The sequence below is a fragment of the Crocodylus siamensis genome, chromosome 2 (genome assembly GCF_052110815.1).
Source record: "Crocodylus siamensis isolate JL-2025a chromosome 2, ASM5211081v1, whole genome shotgun sequence".
NCBI lineage: Eukaryota > Metazoa > Chordata > Crocodylia > Crocodylidae > Crocodylus > Crocodylus siamensis.
The window spans coordinates 234,898,875-234,916,762 of record NC_143396.1 but is presented as its reverse complement, the minus strand read 5'-3'; positions in this window follow the sequence as shown (position 1 = coordinate 234,916,762).

Sequence of the window (17,888 nt, the reverse complement as noted above, 5' to 3'; positions counted from 1 at the left end):
GGATGGGGCCATGGGCAGTTTGTCTGGAGGGCAGGGGCGAGGCTCCCTGGTGCTGTGCCCCCTGTGTGCATAGGAACTTTGAGAGTGCAACCCCACACCACTGCCCTCACTGCCCACCCCCACCCTGTGCACAGACCTGAGGGCACGGGTCCACCCCTTGCCTCCCTGGGAATGTGTGCCTTGCCAGAGAGCTGGCCCTACCCCCGTGCCCAAGCCCACTATGGGCAGCAGCAAGTGGGGAGTTGGGCTCTGCTCCACTACAGCAGCCGCTGCCTCCTACCAAGGGAAGAGGGCTCCAGACCTGTGTCCCTAACCCCATAGCCCTGGCAACTGGGGGGCCCCCTCCAGCACAGCTGAGGGAGTTGTAGGGGTGGGGGGGCGGGAGTGAGAGGCACAAGCAGGGCCAGGGGGCTGTAGGAGAAGTGAGTATCTGTGTTCTTAAAAAAACAGGTCTCCTTTTAATGGAATCAGCTGATTAATAGAGTCAAATCACCATTTCTCAAAGTGATTCCAATAAGAGGAATCCACTGTATATACTATATGTATATAATGTATACAGGTGTACAAGCACATATACTTACATATAAGTGTGTGTGTGTGTGTGTGTACTTATACACATACACGTTATATACAAGTGTGTGTGTATATATATAAACACACGTGTAAACAAGACAGGGTTTATTCTTCTAAGCAGCCCTATGCAACAGTTTGCATGACTGGAACTTAGAAATCCTGAAGGCATAAGGTGAGCAATGAGTGGATATTTTCTGGTTAGATTCTGATTCTTCACAAATTCTGTGGAAAGACAACTTTGCAGGACCATTGTGAGAGGGGATGCAGAAGAACATTCCAGAGTGAGGCCTAAAGGTCAGAGGCCATAGTCTACAAATCTGTGCACCTAGGAGCTCTGACACAGCAATGCATTCAACCCACACAGATTACACAAAATGAACCCAGAAAATGTTTTTGTTTATATTTTAAACCTTCATTTCAATGAGAGGTTTTATTTTTAAACTGTGTTTAAGTGAATTTTTTCATAGATAGAGTTTCAGATCTAGGTATTCTGTGTCAGCTCCAAAGCAATAATTAACTGATAATCAATTAGAGAACAGCGGCCCCATGTACACAAGACTCTGACTGCTCAGTCATTACTGTAAAGTCATGTAGTACTTATATAAACAAGAATTGACTGTGCAGTAACCCGAGTTACTGCAGAGTAGCACTGATGAACATCTTTTTCATGACACTATGCCTAATACTACTGTGCAGTAGCATCGCATCACGGTTGTTGCCATGTGACTCTACCATGCGATAATATTGGGCTACTGCGCAGTGAGCATTTCGCATAGATGCGGCCAGTATCACTGTAACCAGAGATATAGGAACATAAATAGGGACATAGTGAGTGCATCTACATGTGCACTTTATTGTTGACTAATTAGCTCCGCAGTAAAACATCACCATCTACACGTATGCTGGTATTAGGGCACAGTAAATTAGTTAACTCTGCCATAAGATAGTAAAGTTGGGGACACTGCTAGCTTATAGCGGAGTCCTTTTCTGCATAGAAATGCACATGTAGACAGTGACCATGGCTGTCCAGGACATGACAGTGCTAAAGTGCAGGGGATGCCTTCTGCCTAGCCACATGGCTCTGCCCATTTGTCACTCTTGTGCCCATAAGCAGCACTAGAAAATATTACTGAGTGGGGGGGCAGTGCAGAGCACACACACCTGCTCCTCCCTCCCTCCAGGCCATTCTGTGTGTGCAGCAACAGAGGAGCACGCGACAGGGGTGCTGGGTGCAGTGCTGCAGCAGCTGTGGCACTGAAGCCACTGTCACTGGCTCAGTTTACGGGGGTTAAGCCCCATTAGCCCCAGCCTTCTGCCACCTATGCTTGTGCCCCAAGCCAGACCCAACACTACCCAATGCCACCACCCAGAGCCCAGGGCTGAGCCCCTGAGTCTTCTGCCAACCAGGGTCTGCTCTGTCCTGGGCACACATGTAGACACTACACGTGTGCCCAGTGTACTCCAGCTCAAAGGGTTCTGAAGTTTATTACATTGCATTAATTGCATGTGTAGATGCACCCAATGCTATGATCATATGCTGTAAAAAGTTGATGAAGTTATAATATAAATACTAGACCTGTGCAAATAGGGATGTATTCAATTTGGATTCAGCTGATTCACTGGACAGTGATTCGATTCAAAGATTCGGATCACTGTCCCAAATTGATTTGGCCGAATAGACTTCAGAAGATTGGGTGCTGATTAAGAAAGATTTGGTGATTCAGTCATAGACTATAATGGGGAATCACTTAAATACCTATAACATTGTCACTTTTGACAGATTTGGATGAAAACATCAGGGATGGTAGCCCCTTCTGAGGGCATGAAGCCTGCCAAGTTTCAAGGAGATAGCTGCAGGGATTTCAGGGAAACTGTACCTCATACTGCTGAAAGCAAAACTTGTGTCACGTGTGTGTGTGGAAAGGCAGATTTGGATGAAAACAGCAGGGATGGTAGCCTGTAGCAGGGGGCCTTCCCAGTGTCAGTTAGATATCTGCCCACCAACCTGTTTCTGGCCCAGCCACTCACCTCTCTCTTGCTCAGACAGAAAAAACTCGCAAAAGGAACAGAAAGGCTGCAGACAGAGGCTTATATGCTGTTTCTATGTCTCTCCCCCAGACCACTGTGATTGGAAGGAGACTCAAGAGAGATCACAGTCACTGGCCAGCTACAGATGTCAGTCTTTGCCCCCCGCCCCCGCTCCCCCTCCCTCTTCTCAGTTTCTGTTCCCCTGAAAGACTGCCTTTCAAATCTTTGAATCTTTTTTTAATCGATTTGGAGGCTCCAAGTCAATTCGGACAGATTTTTTGGTCTCCCGATTTGATATGGATTTGGTGATTCAGCCTCTGAATTGGGCTGAATCTTCTTCAGATTGAATTGGCAACTGAAGTGTCACACATCCCTAATAAAAACACCCTCGTTAACTATTAAATACTGGCTGTGTCCAAAATATAATGGAATAATGATCAACAAGTAGAAATGACAGTGTGGCAAAGTGGGGCTCCAGATCTCCACCCCCATCACCTGGGGCTACCTCCTCACTGAGGTCTTCATTTCCACCCCCCTCACTCGAGCTCCACATGACCCCCTCACTTGGGGCCACAGGGCTTTTCTCCCCGATGGACTCATGTGGCTGTAGCAATGCCTGGCCCCGCTCTCCCTCCTCAGGGTCTCCCAGGGTCTTGCACCCCAAACAGGGCTCAGGTGGCCGCAGCCATGTCTGGCCCCCACTCTCCCTCCTCGGGGTCTCTCCGCGTCTTGCACCCCACAGGTCTCAGGTGGCTGTAGCCGTGCCTGGCCCCCAACTACCTCCAGTGTTACTTAACCCACCCAAAGGTGAGGGCTAGGGTTAAGGCGCCGCTATGCCTTTCACTGGGGTGATAACTGGCCTGGCATTTCCTGGGGGCTCCCATGCCACTGAGAGCCCCACCAGGCCACCCACTCCTGGCAGGGTGCAGTTTTAGGTCATGCCCAGGGCCAGGAGCCTCCAATCCATCTCCTACAGCTCCTGCCCTTACCTCCAGGATGATACATGAAGCCTTGCAACCAGGCAATGTTGCTGCCTCGGTTGCCAGCAGTGAACAGCCCCTGTTTATATGGATGGCCAGAGATCTAAAATGACCGCCACAATCAAGCACCTGCTGGTGGCTTGGCTCCAGTCCTAAAGTGGCAGGCATCCACAGTGCCCTGCCACACACCTTCCCCCTTAAAATGGTACCTAGGTGAGGTTTCCCCTGCTGCTCCTCCAAAGCAGGCCCTCCTCAGAGCCTGTGAGAGCCCTCAAGTGGCGACCACCCCGAAGATGCTCCACCACAGTCAGAAAGACCAAAAATAATCTGTTTCTAAATATTATTAATAACTGAAAAAATCAACCATTATCAAGTAAAGAAATGCTTTACCTTTAAAAGACAATTTTAGAATAAAAGTGGCATATAAATAATTCAAAGCATTGTAGATAGAGAGGTGTATAATGCCAATGTCATGATCATTGTTATAGGGGTGCTGAAAAAGGACAAATGTTCTAAGACAGTGGTTTTCAGCCTACCATCCACAGACCCCACGGGGTTCACAGACTATGTTTTAGGGATCGATGAAAGATGACTATGATCAATCAAAAGTATGTGAATACTTACACTTCCAGTTCAAAGGAGTCCACACCTCCATTCAAAAATTTTTAGGGCTCCTCAAATGAAAAAAAGTTGAAAACCACTGTACTAAGATTTCAACAAAATAGTTACAAGGAAATATATAAACATACTTTGGGAACACTAAGTGGCTTCAGAGAAATGTTTAATTTTCCTTACTTGTACTTTCTGTGCTCAACTAGATAATTATTTCCTATCATACAGAAGTTATATTATACAGAGTTTTCAATTATACAGGGGAATAAAATATTCTAAAAAAATTCAGTTGATTATTGCTGAAATTCAGTAGAGCTGTCTGAATCTTTTAGGCCTGGACATCAGCTAGAAGTCTAAGGGAAACCAGCTTTCCACTGAGCTTACATTACTCTTTGTTCTCCCTGAATCAGAAACAGAAGAAAAGCTCCTATTCTCATAAATTTACCATATTTATGCACATACCACATTCACCTTTTTCCAAAAAAGCAGTCTTCAATATTAGAGTGTGTGTCTTAAGTGAGGAAGCACAGACACACTATAAACTGCTGCTTCTTTCCCTTTTCTTCCTGCTCCATCCAAAGTGTAGAAAAAAATTCCCAGCAGCAATGGCATTTCTATTCAGACTGATGGAGTCAACTGACTTCATGATTCATTACAATCTACCTGATTTTTTTTAATGGCGCTTCACAAATGTTAATGACCCTCTCTTCTTTTTAATGATTTTGGTTGTCCAGTAGTCAAGTTATCCTTTCTTCAGCAATTTTTGCTGTCTGTTAGTTACTTCTGATTTATCTTCTCCTATTTTACAGTGTTTCTGACTCTTTTTAACCCATTTCAATATCCTAGATCCAGCCATTGAGTCCAGTCTTCAGCAGCAGCTACAATTTCAGCTATTGAACAAAATTCAAACAATTCAACTGTGAAAGGGTTAAAACCCTAGCTTTTGCCTGATCAAGAAAGGGAGAGTGAGTAAGCTGAAGATTAGCCCTGGCCCTGCTCTGTGTGACAATAACTCTGGAAAAAATCTTTTTTTTTACTTTCATTCTGCCTTTAAGAAAACAAGGTGTGTTTCGTCCATGGGGGTGTGTGGTATGCGATAATATATGGTGCCTCTGCTCAGAACCAGCCTTAAGGAAAATTATCCTGGACAAACATGCATTTTGGTGCACCCAATTAGTGCCCCCCACCCCCACCCCTCACGATGCTCCCCCAGTGCTGCTGTAGGCAGAGGCAGGCAGGCAGGGGTATGGGGTGCTGTCTGGCAGGAAGGTGGGGCCACCCACACTGTCTGGCCTTGCTCCTCCAGAGGAGCAGTTGGGACAGAAATCAGCCAGAGCAAGTGGGGAGGAGTGAGGGGAGAGTGCTCTGTGTGTGTGTGTGTGTGTGTGTGTGCACAAGCATGCGCACATGCACATACGTCTGTATGAGTGTGGTGCCCCCCTTGACCACGATGCCCTGGGCGTCCAGACCCAGACCCATGTAGCCCACCCCTAAAGCTGACTCTGCTTCTGCTTTGGAGATATGATAACTATCAAAGAAAAATTCTACAAATTATTTTACACTGAATATTCCTTAGAATTTTTAAGCCAAATCATAGAATTCCAAAATACAATGTTCTAATACATTTTATAGCTTGATCTATATTGAATATACTTTTCCATTGAGTTCTTTAGACACTGATGGAAACGTCTAATTTCTCTAGAAACATCTTGTTTCTCCCCTGTTGAATTCTATAAAATAAAAGAGGACACTGAAAGACTCAGGACAGCATAACAAAAAAAAAGTAGCTACATTTTTAGAGACATAAGGTATTTTCAGGCTTGAAACAGGCCTGAGCTTGAGGGAAGAGTTTGAGCTAGGTTTTTATTTACCCAATCCAATTGCCCCATTACTATTTAATATGGAATGGGTGCATCTTCATGAGCAATTAATGCAAAGCAATAAATTCCAGAGTTTATTGCTCCCAGGCACACCATTTGAATGTGTGCCTGGGAGCAATAAACTTGGGCAATAAACCCTGGAGTTTATTGCTGTTTGTACATGCACCCAGGATCGCAGCACATTGAGCTAGGCAGGAGCAGCCCTGGCTAGCAGGGGGCCCTGGAGGTCAGCCTGCCAACCCAGAGCTGCTCCCACTTTCGGCTCAATGTGCTGCGGAGGTACTGGCTGGGGCATGAGGATACTTCAGCGCAGGACTAGCTGGCAGGCAGTCCCCACACTGAAGCAACCTTGTGACCCAGACAGCTGGGGCAGCATCTACATGTGCACTGCTGAGGAGGTTTTTACTCTGCAGCAGCATAGTACTTGTATTTACAAGTAAATTAGTTTACTCCAGCCTAATAGGAACACACATGTAGATGCTGAGATGTTTACTGCACAGCTATTTAGTCTACTGTGCAGTAAATGTCTCGTGTAGATGTGCCCAATTAGTTGCAATATATTCCCCCCACTCAATTATTAACAGCAACATCATACTCGTTAATAATAAGGTACCTCTGCACAAGACATTTACTGCAAGTAGACTAATTCACTGCACAGTAAACATCTCAGCATCTACACATACACCCCTATTAGGGCACAGGAAACTAACAAGTAAATACAAGTGCTACTGTGCTCCACAGATTTTTTGTGCACAGCAGCACACATGTAGATACTGACCCACCTGGCTGGGGTATGAAGGTGCTTCAGCGTAGGGCCTGCCTGCTACCTAGCCCCTACACTGAAGCACTCTCATGGCCCAGTCAGCCCCTCCACAGTACATTGAGCCTGGTTGGAGCAGCCCCAGCCTGGCAGACTGTCCCTCTGGGCTCCCTGCCAGCTGGGGATGCTCCAACTGGGCTCCACATACTGCACCTGGATAAACTGTGGAGCTGATTGCTTCAGAGTTACTTGCTCCTGGGCAGACATTCAAATGACATGCCTGGGAGCAAAAAACTCAGGAGCAATCAGCCCCAAAGTTTATTCATGTGCAGTATTTGCACATGTAGATGCACCCACTTTCATGGATGCCAAGTACATGGGGGCCCTCAGAAAAAGGGCTATCACCTGAAATGCATAAAACTTTCCACATGTCCATCATTAGGCCTCCTCCCCTGGCAAAAATATAAGTCAGGGCCTATGTCCACTGTCATGTTACTGTAGCTACTATTCACGTAGCAGTTATTCTCTGAATTAAATAATGGAACCAACTGGCTCTAATCAATCCTTGTTAGCCTTTGGTTTATAGTGCCTTACAAATATCTTGCATTTTTTATCCTGATGCAGTATAATATAATGTAGCCGGAAACTATGATTTACTGTTTTTGTTAAATCGAGATTAAACTTGTGGACTATCATATCCTCCAGATCTAGACACAGTGGAAACAGAACAGTAATTTCACCAGTGAAATTTATGTATTTTGCTCATTAATAAACTCTGGATAGGAGTCCTAAAGACTCTAGACCCCTAGATTGATCAAGAGGCTCTGCAGCAGGTATGGAGTCGTCAAAGCACAGGTCTTTTGCTTCCACTTAGCCTCTTTGATAATCCCCCTAATCAGGTTCTGCAGCACGGGTAAGGCTCCAGATAAAAAGTTAAGGCAGCTATGGTGGTGTTACTTTTCCTCTACAATTCATGCCAGGTGCTAGATGAGCATCCCACAAGCCCCAGTGTCAGGTCTGTGGGGCCCATGGAAGACCTGTGCTCATCATAGGTTTCACCGAGTTACTTGTAATCTTCAGTTTTCATATAATAACATTGACCTTACACTGGTGTGACGGGGGGAAAAATAATCCTGGGGAGATATCCTACCATCAAAGGTTACCTGTACACTTGTCTCTAAAGGGTGTAATTTTCTTACCATTATATAACCATATAATCCATGCTATCAAGGTAAGAAGGTGGACAAAAAGCCCTTAGGCCTGCTAGGAAATGTGTCACTACAAAGTTAAATATGAAATGTGAAAGTGATCCACCATTCAGTAACTGTACTTTTCCACAAAATAGCATATCACAGGTAGTACCACTAAAAGCTCTAGACTAACCTCAAGCTCAGTGATGATACTCACAGAAAGACTCTCATTGAACCAGTCCCTTTTTACCTTAACACAAGCCTAGAGGCCATATCTAGGGGTTAGAGGGTAGTTTACCCATCAGGCAAAAAGTATGCTTGCCTCTGCTGAGACTGTCTAGAACTCTAGCTGAAATGATATCTTTTGTGACAGAATGTTTAATACTTAAGAACTGGCAGCATTTGGGGTATAAATCTTAAGAGTACATTGAACTGATTTCAGAAGATAACCACTTCCAGTCACTCTTAATTTTTGGCATAAATTCATCTCCCATATTGGGGTGGGAGGTGAAGGGAAAGGAAAATGGAGCTATGCAAAGAACCTTTCCAAAATCTAGAATGGACAAAAATAGGACATGTGTCTGGGGATCCCAACTCAAAAGCCTTTCCATAGCTGCCCTATTGTGCAATATTTGTTTAAAATATGTTAGTATAATGTGGAACATATGTAGACAGAGTCAGAGGGGAATAGCCAAGTAATCTATGTTGATGGCTGTTTGAAATAACTTTATCTTAGAGGAAGGGTATATTCAGGTTTCATTCAGAGTACAGTATGTACTAGGTAGATAACCAAACATTGAAGCCCCATGGTGCCCTCATCATAATCTATATCCTATGTTAATGGGCAGCTTATAAAGGCATGAGGTTTCCAATAATACCATCACTGGAAAATATAACACAAAGTATAAATAAAATGGAGTGCACACTATCAAGACAAGCAAGCTCATGGCAAAAGCAGAAAAGTAACCAAGGGACCTCAGTGATTACTATTCTTCGTTTAAAAAGATATACCAGGTCATTTAAGGCCGAATCAGGCTTTAAACCCTGAATCTGCCAGTGTGTATGTTCATGCTTTTACGCAAATACAATTTACAGTTTTTTACACACGAAAGGAATTCTTATGTGAGACACTATTTGCAGTCTGAGGTCTTTTTTCTTGTATAAGGGCAATTGTAACTATCATGGGAGGAACTGACTTTTCATTAGAACTTCTAAATCTTATCATAGGGCTGCTTGCTCTTTTTAGTTTTATTAAACCCCAATAGATACTACATGAGACAGCTTAGCCCTCAATGATGAAAACACTAGAGTAATAAAAATATTTAATAAAAATTACTGGTGAATCAAACTGAACAAATATTCTTACTGTGTATATCAGAGTCCTGTCTGCTTGCTTAAGTCAGATAAATGCTTGCCGGTTTTACTCCTATTTCTCCTTAGCTTAGATTCTTATATTAGTCATGTCATTCAAGATACCAGAGTCTTTCCTGGGTTAAATGTTTACTTCTTTTGGCAAGGTAAGACTAAGCAGAATGAATACCTTGTGGGGAGGAAGAGGAGGCTGACATCTATCCTTCCTTGTGTATCATCAGCAAAATCATATACAGGCCGTCCTTGGACTTACAACAAAATTAGCTCCTGAGAACCGCGTCTTAAGTCAAAACATTGTAACTTGGAACCAATTTTCTCATAAGAAACAATGTTATAAATGGGGGATTGGTTCCTGAACCAAGGCCCCATACCCTATTTTCACCAAAAATACCCCAGAGTTTTGTACTTGATCAATTATAGATGAGTAATATAGCTACATTAATGTATTTATATTGTAAATAGCAATCATATTGATTTAGAAGGACTTATTTGAGGTGACTTTGGTGGACTTTTTGAAGGGTTCTTGGCTGGAGTCTTCTCAGGAGTCTTGGCTGCAGGTTTTTCTGGAGTCTTGTCTGCTTTCTTAAAGAAAGTGTCCAAGGAAGTTTGGACAGATGTTCTCCAGGGAGATTAGTGACGCAGTGAACTTGTTTGCTGGTATGGTATCGCATTTGGATCAAGTGTTGTAAGTCAAAACTGACATCATAAAGTTGAAACAGGGTGTCAATTTATAAACGTTATAAATGCAAAATATTGTAACTCAAAATGTTGTAAGTCAAGAACTGGCTGTACTAATCATGTAGATACCTGTGCAATCATAGGGGAGGTGATGAGGTTACGTAGGTGAAACAGGCCATGTCTACACAAGCGATAGACTGCACAGTTGTTACTTAACCAAGTACTAAATGACTGTGCACTAACCGGCATTCTTTTTAGATGCTACGGTGCAATAGCAACAAGCTACTGTACCATAGCATCTCATGTAGACACTCCCACAGAAGGAAAACAGGAATTAAATTAAGCTGGGCACACACGAGGTAAAGTTCTCAGCACTGGGGACTTTGAGTACTTAAACAGACTCCAACTTATTTGAAGAACCTGTCTTAGATGCAAATTTAAATCACTTATGGATGGGAATCTATCGTCTGGCATTTACATTATATAGAATCAGAGAGCTGACTCGTAATCCAAAGCCATGAATTTATTCTGCCCTACCACATGTGATCCAAGTCAATATCAGACAAATCCCAGCTTTCTCAAGCTTGTTCTCAGGCTGATAGTGATTGAAAATGAGCTAGGTCCTGGGAAAAGTTTTTCATGTTGGCCAGTTGATAATGTGAGATTACTCACAAGAGGTGTAATACCGTTCTCTTAATGGGGAGTATGGTTAAGCAAAGAGAAGATGATCTTGCATGTTGGAGTAGATGAGAATTGAGCTCTTTATGGAGTGTCAGAAGAGCATTAGTTGAAACAATAAAATACAACGGTAAAAGAAGAGTATAAAGTTACATATGGGTAGCTTTTTACAAAAGCTTAGGAATTGGGATAAGCCAAAAATCACCTAATATGAAAGTTAGCACCAAGTTTTTCTCCTGCTTATTTCTGTTATAGAAGCTTTCCTGTAGGGAAAGCAGAGAAACATGAAGCTCTGTTTCTGAAAGAATGGGCTCAAAATGGGTTCATCAAATTGGCCAGACCCAAATAATAAAATATCCATAAACCTAGGCAAGATTAATTCAAATTAGCTTAAAACATGCACATAAAAAACCCTAGGAAAAATACAAAGAAAGATTTGTGGGGGATCAGGAGGGAAACAAAAAATAACAAGAACAAGGAAGTGAGAAAGCACCATCTTGCTTTTTTCTCTCTATTGTAATATGTCACTAAAATGCACACCTATATTATTACTCATTTTCAATCTCCTCTTTGTAATTAGTCCTAAAAGCAGTTTTAACACCTCTGCTACCTGTACCAAGGAGGTAAATTGCATTATTTTTACTTAACGTTTCTGTGTGCATCACTAATGTATCAGGGCACTTCATTATCATTTTTTGACATCTTTCCATTGCCCCAGTGGTAACATCAAGAAGTTGAAACATCAGATTTTTTTTAACTCAAAGGCAAAAGCAAAATAGACTCCCAGCTAAGAGATGACAGGTTTACTGCACCAGTGCCAAAGGCATAATAACTTGGCCTAGTGCCTGTGACTGCTGCCACAAACAGGGGCAGCAGCAATTTCTGATTGTCACCACTGCCACCCATGTGATTGTGCAGCTGCGACAGCACCTATTTTTTTCTTGCTTCTTCCCAAACCGGTTCCCAGAGTGGCTGCTGCAGTCACCCCACCCTGGTTACACCACTGGCCAGTACAATTGTCTGTTTAGGATTTGTCATTCCCCTTTTCCCGGGCCGTTCTCTTCCTCCCTGCTTGCCTGTGTAGGTCTGCCTGCTACTGAGCAGGCAGTTGCAAAGGAGGCTATAAAAATGTGTTGCAGCCAATGGAATTTACCCTTTGACTCATGCCCTGAAGAAGCTGTTTCTTTGGTCTTCATGAAATAAGGAAAAATGAAATAAACTGCAAAAGCAAAATAGGATATTGATTTTCCCACTAGTTTCTCTGGAAAGCTCTCCTCCCTGCCTTCTTCATTACTGTGTAAATACATTCACTAATAACAGTCTCTTTAAAAATATTTATCTAACAACTGCTAGGTTTTCAGCCAACTTTAGCTAGGTTAAAAATTAAAAAAACCTGAAGGATGAACCAAGCGTCAAATTTCAGCTGGAGATCAAGGATTCAAAATCCCCTCCCATCATCATCTTCCCCCTCCTCTGCACCCTCACGTACACAATTCAGAGTTTGGATTTGGCTGATTGTAAAGAGATTGGTATGAACCAAACATGAAATTTACAGGTTCAATCCAGGATTTACAGGTAAATCCAGGTTCAAATTCCAAACTGACCACCAAAAATTCAGAGTCCTGTATTCAGATTCATGTCTTTAAAAAAAATGACTTAGACTCAGTGACTTTCCCTTATTGGGTCAGTTTCAGATAAGAAAAACAATTCATAGTTTGAACGATGATGGTTTAAACCACCCAGGCAGGTTTATTGTCTATCTAGGGATAAAAGGCTCTAAATACCGCCTTGTCCTTCCTGCCCCACTTCTGTTGTCAGGCCTTTCATTATAATGTGCTTAAAATTATATGAGCTAAATAGATGGTTTTCATTTAGGCTGGAACTCTGTCAGTCAGCTTGGAGGGGTAGGGCTACACTACGTCCAGGTTTTCCCAGACATGCCCTCTTTTTTGGCCCCCTGTCATCATGTCTGGGTGGGTTTTTAAAATGCGACCAAATGTCTGGGTTTTTGCTCTGCCTCTGGCTGTTCCCAGGCACAAGCAGCTTGGGTGCTTGGGGCTGGGAGCAACGGGTAAGATAATTGGCTGTTGAGGGTCACATGCTCTGCTCTATATGGGCCCATGCAAGTGAGTGAGTGTGTGTGTGTGTGTGTGTGTGCACGCGCATGCACGTGCACTGGAGCTGCATGCACAGCAGGGCTGGGGGGTCAGGCAGCTCTGGATCAGGAGTCAGGGGCACTGGCAGTGCTGGGGTGGCAGCAGGGCTGCAGGTCAGGAGTAAGGGGCACCAGCAGCGCTGGGCAGGGCAGGGAGGCAGGTCAGGAGTGAAGGGCAGCAGCAGGGCTGCAGGGCAGAGTACCACAGGTCAGGAGTCAAGGCCGCTGGGGGAAGCCAGGGGCTGCAGGTTGGGAGTGAGGGGTACTGGCAGGGATGGGGGGCAGGGGCTTAGGAATGAGGGGAAGAGGCAGGGCACAGGCATATCACTGCCGCCCCCCATTCATATATACCCCTTCCACTCCCCCTCCCCAACACCAGCTCCCCGCCCTTGCCCCCTTCCCCCCTTCTACAGGTGCTCTTTTTTGATCCTGGAAATATAGTAACCCTATGGAGGGGTGATATGGAATTTGCTGGGGCTCAGTTAAAGGGGAGGCTAGTTCAAGTAAGTGGTGTTTATGAGGACCATAGCCTAAATTTGATTGTTCAGGGGTGGAGGATATTCCTCAATAATGGAGTGATCAGTGGAGCTACATCAATTTACATTTGCAGAAAATTTTGACCGGTTTTGAAACCCAGGTTGACCATAAGTTTGAGGAGCAATTGTGTACTCTTTGCACAGGTTAGTGGGCATTTAGTTATGCAAATACTTTCAGTGAAGTCAGTGGAACTCCTCAAATGAGTAGTATTCACCAATTGAAGCGGGTGGAACAACTGAGCCCTTAAGATGTGATCTAAGGTATTTCCTTAATATCTCTGTGCTGCATTTGTCCCCTTTAAAATGTGAATAATAAATAAGAGTTACCCACCACACTGGGACATTGTAAATCTTTTGTAAAGTAGTTTCAAATCTGCATTGAATTCAATGGAGCTACAAGAGTTTACACCAATTGAGAATCTGTCCTTGATAATTGACTGATTTGAACTGGGGTTCACTTTTCAGATTCCCTTTTGTCTTTAGTTCAGCTATTATTAATAATTGTCTTTATTTATTACATTTATAGCCTCTGCAATTTGCTTGGGTTTAGGGAAGGTAATATAATTTTTAAAAGAACAGATTCTGAGCTGTGTGGTCATTTTCAGCTTAATGAAATTGTCTTCATTTCAAGAAATTTAAAGCTGAGCATAAGGACACCAATTCGTAATCTGCCAAACATCTGTTTGTTAAAGGTCTGCCAAGACCTACAGATACTTAGTGTGATCAGTACGATTTCATTGTTTACACAGACAGAGGTCTATGAGAGGACAGCAATAATTAAAGTAAAATCTGCCAGCCCTACTGTATGGTACCAGAGAGAGTTAGTGTTTATATGAAAATAGAAAGGAGTGCACCAGATATACCAACACGTCATCTTTTTTGGCAGATCTGTATTGAGATTTGAAATGATTCTGATTATGTTTTATTTTTTAATTACTGAGTTAAAACTCACAATGTCTCCTAGAAAATAATGGGAGGAAAGCTAAGGAAACATTTCCCCACTTTTTCAGGTTCTTATGGAATAGTCCTATATCATTTAATAGCAAAAAACTCCATATTTTAATTATTAATTTAAATTATTTAAGAAACAAGCCTCCTTTGCTTTGAAATTCTATAGAATTGTTCAACAAATAATAAAAAGGAGGTCACACTAGGAAATTCTATAGATTTCATCTATTGATTTCACCTATTGAAATTCTATTGATTCAATCTATTCATTTCTATTGGTGTCCTTTTACAATCGGTAAGGGTCTGGGAGTGAAAATTAATTTATAGTATGAAGCTTGATGTTAACATTACATACACAACATGCTCGAGGCTCACATTACTATTAGCCATCAAATCCTTCCATAGAAGAATATATAAAAATCTGCATTGTGGCATTAGGCCTCTATGGACTTGCAGCGTGCATCTACACAAGACACATTCATTTGCATTAACCTAGTTTACTCCACAGTAAACTAGGCTAATCACAGTAAATGGCTAATCACAACTAAATTTGATACCTGCAAATGCAAGTATCAAATGTAGTCATGATTAGTTAATATACAGTAACGTATGTGTAGATGCAACCCGGCACTAACCTTACTACTGGGTCTTCCCAGCCAGTAGGGGGCTGACCTGAGCCCAGCCCCAGGGCTCCTGCCTCTCCTGCTTCAGGGCTGGGCTGCTCTCTGGCAGCCCCTTGCTACAGGGTATAAAACTCTGCAGTCATTTTGTGCCTTGGGGCACCCTACACAGACACCTGCTAGAGCCTATGCATTCCTTGGGACCAAAGCAGGCCTCATGTCCCCCCTTGACAGGCCACAGGCTGCTACTCCCTGGCCTGTCCCCTCCACAGGTAGGTGTTGCAAAGGGCTACAGCTTGCCCCTTGCCCAGCCCTGATATCCCCCCAGAGCTGCTGCCTGGTTGTCTCTGGCATCAGGGTCAGCACCTACTCCCTGCTGCTGCTCACCCTCATAGTGTCTTCTGTCCTTGCATGTCCTGTATTGAAGTGGCTCTGCCATGTGGCTCCCAGTCTCTGGCTGTACCCCTGGTCTAGGCAATGCTATGAGCTCTCCAAAGCCAGCATCACAAGGACAGCCACACAGGGGCCCAGAGAGCCAGCACGACACATCATGTCAGCAACTTTGTCCCCATCAAACCCTGGCCCCACCTGCATGTGCATACCTGTGCTGACTGCCCAGGCCCCCAACTGGTCCCTGGAGGAGGTCAGAGACCTTATGGCACTCTGGTGCAGTACCAATGTGCAAAGGCAATGTGTACACTTGAACACTCACATTTATGAGGCTCTATTGGGTGGCATGCAGGAGCAAGGGCACTCCCAGTCAGTGCAGTAGTGCCGCATTAAGGTCAAAGCCTTGAGGGCACAATGCATGGCCATGACTGACCACAATTGCTGGTCTGGTCCTGCCCATAAGACCATGGCCTTTATGCAGGAGCTGACTTGTATTTTGGCACCCCAGGACCCAGGCTGAACCCCTGTGACTGTCACTAGCAGTGGTGGCCTGTCTGAGTACCCACCCTTCCCTGACCTCTCTGGTGACGCATCACTGGAGGAGGGGCCCTCAGGTCTTAAGCACCCCTTCCTGTTCCCCTCCCCAGCTGCTGCATCCACTGGCAGCTCAGGGAGCCCTGGCCAGTGGTTGTCTTGTCTGCTCTGCATCTCCAGATCCTGCCACAAGAAGTGGCTGGCCAGGACAGCCCTGGCCACCACCAGAGCCATCCCCTCCCTGGATGGCAGCCAGCCAACACAGACTGTGGACAATGGATACCAGGCACAGCTGGTTGCCCATGCCAGTGGAGAGGCCCACACTGAGCTGCCAGCCTCACCAGCCCCAGACTCATGGTAAGTACCACACTAGAGGGAGGGCACTGCCAGTTCCCGCCCCTGCCCCTGTCTGTGGTCTCAGACTCTTCCCCTCCCTCCCTGCACTCCCCTGGCCAAAGATTCCCCCTCTCACAGCACAGCAATCGGCCTTCAGGTTGTGGGGGGGAGGGGGAACTGGGCCTGGAGCCATGGCAGCAAGGGCTGCCAGAAACCTGGCCTGGCCCACCCTAAACAGGAGTCAGGGGAGGCAGGATGCCTTCCATCCTGCAGTGGGATGCTGGCCCAGGAGAACAGCCACCTGCGCCCAGGCCTACCCAGCCATTTACCATAGTCCCTGGGCACCCATGCACAGCTGACCCATGATCTGAAACCAGGCAGTACACAGCCTCTCGTGCAGAGTATCTTATCTATGAAATGTTGCAAACTCTCACAAAAGGCTTCTATTTCTTGCCTCTGCAGAGCCAACATCTGGACATGGAAGGATTCCACTAGCCCTAGCAGGGATACAAGCTCTGGGTCACTACCACCCACTGCTGGACCTGTCCAGATGCACTGGTTGTGCCAACAGATCATCATGGACTAGACCCTCCTGCTTCAGCAGCTGTTGGCAGTGGTGGAGCAGGAGATGCAGAAGCAGGCCTGGTGGGCAGAGGACATCAGTCAGGTGGAGGTGTGGGACTGGGCGCAGCAGGACCACTGGGTCTGAATGGGGGCACTGGAGCAGAAGCACCTAAAGCTGCTGTGGTAGCAGGGGCACACCAGCCTCCAAGCCCTGGACACTCTCCTGGGCCCAGCAGCCACATGCATGCCCCCTACTGCCTAGCCCCCACCCATGATCCCATAGGGCCCCTGGGTCCCACCCACTGCCCTGCAGCAGGCCCCCACCTGGACCTGGGAGGAAGTCCTAGGGCACCTCCTGTCCACCAGACCCCCTGGCCCAGCCCAACCCCCAGACCTGCCACCACCTGCCTGGGATCAGCCCCACCACTCTCCCCCAGACCATGCACCCAAAGACCCAGCTGTGCATGAGACCACTACCCACTTGGGTCACCACGGCCCCTGGATCCATGGGAGAATGTATCAAGATGGGGGTGCTGGGCACCTGCCCCATTGCTCTGCCCTCTAGGCCCCTTCCATATAGCCCCCACTCTGTGTTCAAAACCCAGAAATATTATAAATAGTTTTTCAATTGTACATAGTTTCCCTATTGTAAGCGGGATTTTTATTGTTGGTGGGTGGGAGAGTGGTGGACGGGCTCTGTTGATTGAGGGAGGTAGAGATTGGGGTGGGAAATAAGGAATGGGTGTTAAGGAAATAAAGTTTTTTTGTTTTTTCTCTCCCTCAAACTAATCTATCACTTCCCTTCCTTTCTGGGCTTCACATTTTTCTTCTTCCTCTCTCTAGTGTTCATTTTATATCTCAGTAAGAGGTATACGCTTTAAAAAGTGATGACTCCTCTCACTTGCACCATCTTGTCTATAAAAACAACCACTTTGACCAAATTGTAAATGAATTTTTCCATTGATGACTTTCAAGCAGCAAATTTAAAATAAACAGATTCAAAGGAGAAAAAAGTCTCTGCTTACAATAAGAATATGTGTAGTCCCGGAGATATT